This window comes from Triticum urartu, chromosome 4A (assembly GCF_056163025.1).
Source record: "Triticum urartu cultivar PI428250 chromosome 4A, HENAU_Tu73, whole genome shotgun sequence".
NCBI classification, from domain to species: domain Eukaryota; kingdom Viridiplantae; phylum Streptophyta; class Magnoliopsida; order Poales; family Poaceae; genus Triticum; species Triticum urartu.
Window position 1 is genome coordinate 167,284,830 of NC_141876.1, and position 8,768 is coordinate 167,293,597.

The following is an 8,768-nucleotide window of genomic DNA, read 5'->3' on the forward strand; positions in this document are numbered from 1 at the left end:
GATGGTTGGAGCTCATCAAGGATTATGATATGAGATTGCATTATCATCCCAGAAAGGCTAACGTAGTAGCCGATGCGCTGAGCCGTAAAAGCCATGTCAACACGCTAATGATGGGATATTTACCGAAGGAGTTAGCCGAGGACCTTCGTGAGCTATGTTTGGAGATAGTTTCGAGAGGCTATGTAGCAGCATTGGAGATTCAGTCTAGTTTGATGGATAAGATCAGAGATGCTCAAAAGACTGACAAGGAGGTTATAACACCCACGATGCGGCTATATCTCCCACGTGTCGGAGCATGACTTAGAGGCATAACCGCATTGAAGGCAATGCCACAAGAGGGGTAATCTTTACACATCCCATGTACTGAGTAAGAAAGAGGTACAGAGTTGGCTTACAATCGCCACTTCACACAATACATGAATGAAGCATTACAACATCCAGATACAATCAAGGGCCGACTACGGAACCGAAATAAAAGAAGACTACCCCTAATGCTACAGATCCCCGATCGTCCAACTGGGCTCCACTACTGATCAACTGAAAACGAAACAACATAACGAACATGAACTTCATCTAGCTCCTCCTTGAGCTTGGTTGCGTCACCTGCACGATATCATCGGCACCTGCAAGCTGGTTTTGGAAGTAATCTGTGAGTCACGGGGACTCAACAATCTCACACCCTCGCGATCAAGACTATTTAAGCTTATAAGTAGGGTAAAAGGTATGAGGTGGAGCTGCAACAAGCACTAGCATATATGGTGGCTAACTTACACAAGTGAGAGCGAGAAGAGCAGGCAAAGCACGTTCGAGAAACTATGATCAAGAAGTGATCCTAGAACAACCTATGCCAAGCATAACTCCAACACCGTGTTCACTTCTCGGACTCCGCCGGAAAGAGACCATCACGGCTACACACGCGGTTGATGCATTTTAATTAAGATAACTTTCAAGTTTTCTACAACCGGACATTAACAAATTCCCATCTGCCCATAACCGCGGGCACGGCTTTCAAAAGTTCAAATCCCTGCAGGGGTGTCCCAACTTAGCCCATCACAAGCTCTCACGGTCAACGAAGGATATTCCTTCTCCCAAGACAACCCGATCAGACTCGGAATCCTGGTTACAAGACATTTTGACAATGGTAAAACAAGACCAGCAAAGCCACCTGATGCGCCGACATCCTGATAGAAGCTGCACATATCTCATTCTTAGGGCAACACCGGATGAGACATCCTACGAGTAAAACCAACCCTCAAGTTTCCCCGAGGTGGCCTCGCAGTCTACTTAGTTCGGACCAACACTTAGAGAAGCACTGGCCGGGGGGGGGGGGTTTAAATAAAGATGACCCTTGAGTCTGCAGAACCCAAGGGAAGGTGGTAGGTTGTTAGTGCAAATGGTAAAATCAAGGTTGGGCCTTGCTGGAGGAGTTTTATTTAAGGCGAACTGTCAAGGGGTTCCCATTATAACCCAACCGTGTAAGGAACGCAAAATCAAGGAACATAACACCGGTATGACGGAAACTAGGGCGGCAAGAGTGGAACAAAACACCAGGCATAAGGCCGAGCCTTCCACCCTTTACCGAGTATATAGATGCATTAATTAAATAAGAGATATTGTGATATCCCAAAAAATATCCATGTTCCAACACGGAACAAACTCCAATCTTCACCTGCAACTAACAACGCTATAAGAGGGGTTGAGCAAAGCGGTAACATAGCCAAACAACGGTTTGCTAGGACAAGGTGGGTTAGAGGCTTGGCTTAGAAACATGGGAGGCATGATATAGCAAGTGGTAGGTATCGCGGCATAGGCATAGCAAAAGAGCGAGCAACTAGCAAGCAAATAGAAGTGATTTCGAGGGTATGGTAATCTTGTCTGAGATCCCGCAAGGAAGAAGAACGAGTCCATGAAGAAGGCAAATGGACGTAGTCGAACGAATCCTCACAAACGCGACGTTATCGGAACCAACCCGAAGAAGCAACACCGGAAAGAAGCACACAACATAGTAAACAACCAACACATGAACATGGCATGATGCACAACCAAGTATGATGCATGTCCGGCTTAAATATGCATGGCAAAGTGCACAAACAATCCTACAAATTAAGTGGAGCTCAATATGCAACTCCGTTGCATATTGAAGAAACACCGCATGACTTATTTAGTTTGATCTCGTTTATGTACTTAACAATATGTTATTAGCATGGCAAGAGGTGGAGCATAATGAAACTGTCTATCTAGGCAAGTTTAAATGAGGCCGGAACAACAAAACAACATGTCCGGAAACTCCTCATGTGCATGTTTTAAGGTTTGGTACTGTTCTGCCCTAAACACAATTTTAGAGTTGTTAAACATGCAAAGTGATGCCACCAAGTTAAGCTATGCATTTTTCTACCCCATTTACATATAAAGTTTATTAGATTTGGAGCTACGGTTAATTAGTTATGAATTAAAGCATTTTAGCATGGCATAGGAGCAAATTTAACCAAACAGAATTTTAAACATTTCAAACATAGACGTAAGATGGATATTATGAATCTAGACAAAATTCTAAGCATTTTTCATATTTGGAGTTTTTACATATGATGCATAGATCATGAGTTATAATATGCATGAAGACTAGGGACTAAACTGTAAACTGGCAATCTCCTCGATAAATAGGAAAATTGCTCTGTGAAAAAAACATGTTCCGGGCCGAATCTTAGGCGGCCCAACAGTGCAGGGGAGCTCGGGCTGCTCAATTGGCCCTGAGGCCGAATCCGGCGCTGGGCCAGGGTGGCGCTGCAGAGCTGGGCCACGAGGCCGAGCGCTGGGCCGGATGAGGCTGGGGCGGCGCTGGCCTTGGTGGGCAAGAGGAGGCCTGCACGCGGAGCGGGCGTGCGCTCGCTGCAGCGCTGCTGCATCTCGCTGCAGAAGAAAAACGACAGCGGCGCCATGGCGACAGGAAGCAGGAGGTCGCCGCGGCGGAGCTCCTTCTGGCCGGATCACGCCAGATCCCGCGGGAACGGAGCGAGGGCGTATGGATCCATGCACGAGGAGTCGAGGCAGGAGCGGAACCCGGCGCTGTAACAGAGAGCAGCGAGAGAGGGGGTCGGTGAGACAGCGAAAACTTCAGTGAAACAGAGACAAGGGAAGGGAGCAGGTGTAGCAAGGACGACCTGGCCGTGAACTTCGTCGGCGGCAGGCATGGGTGCTCGAGGTGGTCGTGGGGTGGGGCGTTGGTGCCGGATCCTGTACAGAGGACAGGCGAGGCGGAGGAAGGCGGGGCGTGGCGCTCCTGCTGGTGGCGTTGCTGTCGGCCGGCTCGCGGAGAGGGGAGAGGAGGCCACGGGGTCCTGCTGGAGCTCGCAGTCGACGAGGGTCGCCGAAGAGGAGCTCGAGGAGGAGAGGGGCGGTCGATGCAGGGTCGCCGATGAAGGCTACAGGTCCGCGAAAGGTAGCACGATGTGGCGGCGAGTGCTGACTTCCTCCCGGACGGCTGGATCGAGGGGCTTGGAGTCCCCGAGCTGCACGGGACGAGGAGGCTGCGCTGGCTGCGGAGGGAGCAGAGGATGGCTACGGGGATGGATTTGGTGGTGGATGAAAGGAAGGAGGGAACGAGACGTTGATTGGGTGGCGCTGACATCTAGGGAGGCGGTCGGGGAGATTGGATTGGGAGGAGGTCACTGGTTGGATCGATGGGGATCCCGAGGTGGGAGTTGGTGAAGTGGTGGCGGCGACGATGGGTGGATGGAACAGGGGCCTAAAATTTAGGGTTAGGGGATATATATAGCAAGTAGGTGAAAGGAGATGGATTTGGATCATCAAATCGAAATCCAACGAACGAGAATAAATGGGTTAGGAAATCCAAATGAGAAAACGGTGATGTTTTGTAGACGTTTGGGGATGATCCGGACCCAACAGTGACGACTGTCCGGGTCGGGTCCGGGACAACTCCCGGACGCGCGCGAGGAGCCGATGCACTGTGCAAGGAGGGGGTTTCGGGGCCTGGGGTTGGTAGCGGACTGTGCAGAAAGCTTTGGGCTGAGAGAAGAGAAGAGAGAGAGACCCGGCGACTGTTTCCGGAGACCGAAAACATCCGACGTTTGACCGGCTATATTGTCGCTATAGTTAATCGTTGGGGTGTCAAACGAACTCCGAATGCGATGAAATTTGGCAGGCGGCCTACTGGCAACATAACAACACACGCCAACTTTCATCCCATTTCGAGAACATTTTTCGGCCTCTTATAAAATACTATTTCGGACATGCTGCGGGCGCGTGCAAGTGTGTCTGGGCTCAGAACGGACAACGGAAGGAACTGGGAGACCCGGGCTAATGCAAGTTTTGAAAACATGATGATGCAATGCACATGATGACATGACAAGATGCAACACACAAGCGAATGACAAGGCAACAACATGAATAACTGGAACACACCTGGCGCAACGGTCTCGGGGCGTCACAACACTCCACCACTATGAGAGGATCTCGTCCCGAGATCTAGAATGGCACTGGAGGGAAAACGGAAGAGAAAGAGGAGAGGTAAAACTAAGTTGCTTCTTTGGCAAATGAGTGAAACCAATGAACCTTAGAGGTTGAACATCTTGAAAGAAAGAAAACAACGAAGATGAACAAAGTTTAAAACACTCCGCTAGAAAAGAGGAACAAGGAACATCACGAGAACCCTATAGGTTGGAAGACATGAGAAAAGGGTTGACAAGAAGTACATGCAAGCACTCCGATAGAAAACGAGATGTACAAGAAACGATAAGGATCAATTACGATAATACTCCGGTTAAAACAAGATAGAGAAGGAAATAAGACTGATATAATTTGGACAACACTCCGACTAAAAATGGAAGGAATAGAACATGAACTTGACAAGATGAGAAGATACTTGATGAAATCAACAACACAGTGCCTCCGGAACTATTGAAAGAAAGGCACAATGGGTAAGAAAGATTTCAGACATCACTCCGGTTGAGAAGGGAGGCAAAACTTGATAGAATGGGGAGAACTTAAAATAGGGCACGACACTCCGGTTGAATGGATAAACAAAAGGAAAGAACATGATCTTTGACCAAACGAGATGATGGGTGAAAATAGCAACAACATCACAAAGCCTCCGGAAGAAAGAATAGAAGATAGATCATTTGAATAAAAGAATGGAGAAGGAAATGCCAGCTTATGCCCCAAGTGAGCTTGAAGATCACCCTTCCAAGCAAGTTAAAACGGAGTTGTTGGAAAAAACCAACAACGAAAAAGGATAAGCTTGATATGGACTTATAGAAGACATCTCAAAATTATGAGGTGACAACTTGCCACTCACGGAAAAGATTTGATTGTGAGCTAGAAAAAGATAGAAATCTTCTTCCACCGAGGTGATAAGGATAAAACTTGGATCATAGATAATCACCACAAAGAGCAACATTCCACTGGAAGGCTTTAGGTGTAATTTATACCAAGATAACTCCAATGAAGGGATTGATGGGTTGAAAAGAAACTTATGAATGAATTGAAAATGATGGGTTTAAAATATGTCATTCCGGACAATTTGTGAATCATGAAGTATGAAGGGAAGTTGTCAAGAAAGACATAGCACCACCTGAAAAGATAAGATAGAAAGAATTGCACTTCGGAATGCAAGATGAAGAATACTTGAGCTCCTTTGAAAAGAATATCGATGAACACTTCGAGAAGGAATTAAATCCTTTATGAACCAACATGTAGAGTGTCCATGAAGAACTCCGGTAACAAAAGGATGATAAAAAGAAAGAGAAGTTGACAGCACAAGGTGAAGCCTTATAATGATTTAGATGGATCTCCGTGGTGATATAATTGCGAGAGCTTGGAACTCCGGGAAAGAAAAGATGAAACAATTGAAAACCGAGAACTTGATGAGCCTCCAGAATAAGGAATTGAGTTTACTCGAAGAAACAAGAATAAGAATTATATTATGCTTATTATTCACGAATTTAGATTGATGACAAGCAACGGATTTGGCATACTACTTATTCTTGTAGAAAGGATGAAGAAAGATATGGCGGAAACTTGAGAAAGTCTTCAATGAACCACCGGTAGAATTGGAACAACGAATGAATAAATGTGATAACCATGGTGTAGAATCTTAAACGAACCACTGTGAGAATTGAAAAATGAACGAAGAAAAGAGATGAATGACCGGAAATAATTAGCAAATGAACGACGAAGCCTGATTAGAAAAATATTTGAATGATGCACCGGTAAGATTTGAATAATGAGAGCTGAAAGCTGGAATGAATAGTTCTGAGATGATAGCCTCCGGAGAAACAAAATGAAAATACTCTGAATTACTCCGGATGGGTGAAAATAATATCTCACAATCGAAAACAATTATGGGAGGATGACGCGAAGCTAGAGCCATGAATCTTCAAGAGAACAGATATGATTTGGAGGGAAAACTCTTCTTCAGTCTTAAAATGTTGAGAATGACAATAAGAAACACCACCATGAATTGTTGAGATGCTCCGGGATGAAAAATTAGAAAGGTTGAACCAACGATGAAAAGAATTTGACAGATCTTGGAGAAAACATATATGACTGATGATAATTCATTCTTATGTCAAACTTTGAAAAATTTGAGAATAGCTCCGGTAAAATTAGAAGAGTCAGGTAAGATCCTGGAAAAAGACCTATGGGTTAGGGCCCACTCAAAAGAAACACCATTGAATGATTTAAAAGATAGATCGCGCTAGTTGAATTAAATGGCTTGAATGAGATAACATCCTCGAAAGAGCTTGAACTAATGCCAAGTGGAAACACGAATCTTTGAGATATCTTCAGCACTCCGGAACAATTGAATAGTGAGAAGTGAATGATTAAGAGAGTCTTTGGTAAGGACTTCCAACATGGAAAGCATGTGAACCAATGAAAAGATATGATCAACACCGAAAGCTTGCATTGAATCCACCGGAGAAGGAAAAGCATGGAGAATGATGAACGAGTAGAGCATCTTCAAGAGAACCACCGGGTAAGAACGTTGATTGAAAAGAATGGAGAGACTTCACATCCATAAAATGGATAACGAATTAAGAGATCCGAGTCCTTGAAGAAAAAGGGTGGGAGGGCGGAAAAACAAAGGCAATTTAGGACGGATGAAGCAAACATTGTTGACGAAAACTGAGATTGGATCTTGCAAATGTTGAAATGATCGGATCCACTTGACGAGAAGCGCGCCGGTTGAAAAGGATTGACATGACAATCTCGATTATCAAGAAGGATTAGTACTCACCTAGGAGTAAGAGAACACCGCTTAGGGAAGGTATGGAATCAACACTTGAGTTCGAAGCAACTCGAATACCACAACTCAAAACAAAAACAAAGGATTGGCTTGCAGAATAAGCCGGAACAAACATATGATAGAGATTTCGTCCGAAGTTTTTGTGGTGGGGCCTACACGGGCTCGATCGTACAGCACCATCATGTACAAGGCAGTGCACCTGACATACGAAGCGTCCCCGAGTCAGCATAGCCAAGGACTCTTTAAGATACAACGAGACCACTGTAAAACCAACCGTGGATAGGCGGACCACTAGACGTCGAACCCCAATTTCATATCATACATCTGTCGGAAAGATATCCTAGGAGCTACTTGAATTCCCACTTATAAACTCCCGAAATTTTCTGGTTATGCAATCAGGTGTTGGGGATACAGGGGAAGCATAATATCTCACCCAAAACTAGCAAATCCTACATCTAGCTGTATCCATCCTTCAATACATAACCAAGAAATCTTCGAAAATCATTTACCTCAACCTTCGAAAAGCATCCGTTATACGAGTTATGGCAATACTCCCGAACTCCCGCCCCAGTACTGGGTGGCGTCGAGGTTATCTGACCAACAACTGCATAAAAGAGATTTTCGATGTCGGCGAAACTTAGGTATTCCAGAACTGCAATGATAAAATTGTGACAACAACACCTCGGAGCTCAACTCCCCGGGACACTGCCACAACCCCTAATTGTGAGGAGGCACCAAGAACAATGTTCTCCTCACAAAACCATCAGAACAATACCAAGATACCCGCGTGATCCTAAAAATTTTTAGTGAAATTTGAGAAGAGAAGAGTCAAAACTCTACGTCAGGATGCCTCACCGGAGCGACGAAGGGACTGAGGAGTAAAAATAGTCCTACTCTCCGATATATATGATACTAAAAGACTCAAAACATTTTTCTAGACTCAACAACGCCATCGATTCGATCAAGCAGGGGGCTCCTAAGTCGGGGAAGGAACGAGGATGGCGAATCCGGCCGGGAACAGGCGCCGGTGGCAGGGAGGCGGCGATCGTGCGAGGATGGAGGGGGCAGGGTTAGAGCGAGGGGATCGGGCTCCTGTCTCTGCGAGTGCGTGCGTGGGAGGTGGCGGCGGAAGGGAAGCAAGGAGGAGATGGGATCGGGAGAGGGTGAAAGCGAGAGATATGGGGATCGGGAGATGGGGTCGTTCCTCTCTCTCTGGCGGCGCTGGAGAGAAAGACGAGAGGGAGATGGGGATCGAACGCAGGTAGAGAGAGGGGGTCCGGTCACCTCGCCAAGCGCACCCGCACCGCCCCGAGGCTTCGGTTGCTGCCCCACCTCGCCGTCCCGCGTCCCCGTGGCCGGATCCGGTCCCCGGAGAGGTCCACCGCCTCTCCCTCCTACTCCGGCCGAACCCCGGCGAACCCCGACACTCCGGCAGCTACAGTTTTTCCGGCGAGGTCCCGATCGGATCTGGATCCACGCGGCTACAATAAACCCTAAATAGGGTTGA

At 46.5% G+C, this 8,768-nt stretch overlaps 1 long non-coding RNA gene across 1 annotated transcript; it reads right to left on the bottom strand.

Annotated features, from left to right (window-relative positions):
- Nucleotides 1-341: 341 nt before the first annotated feature.
- LOC125553877 (uncharacterized) lies at nt 342-3,747 on the bottom strand. Its single transcript, XR_007304247.2, has 2 exons — nt 3,159-3,747; nt 342-3,063 (listed from the first exon to the last, which is right to left on the bottom strand). It is a non-coding gene; the product is annotated as an uncharacterized LOC125553877 (long non-coding RNA).
- Nucleotides 3,748-8,768: the final 5,021 nt, after the last annotated feature.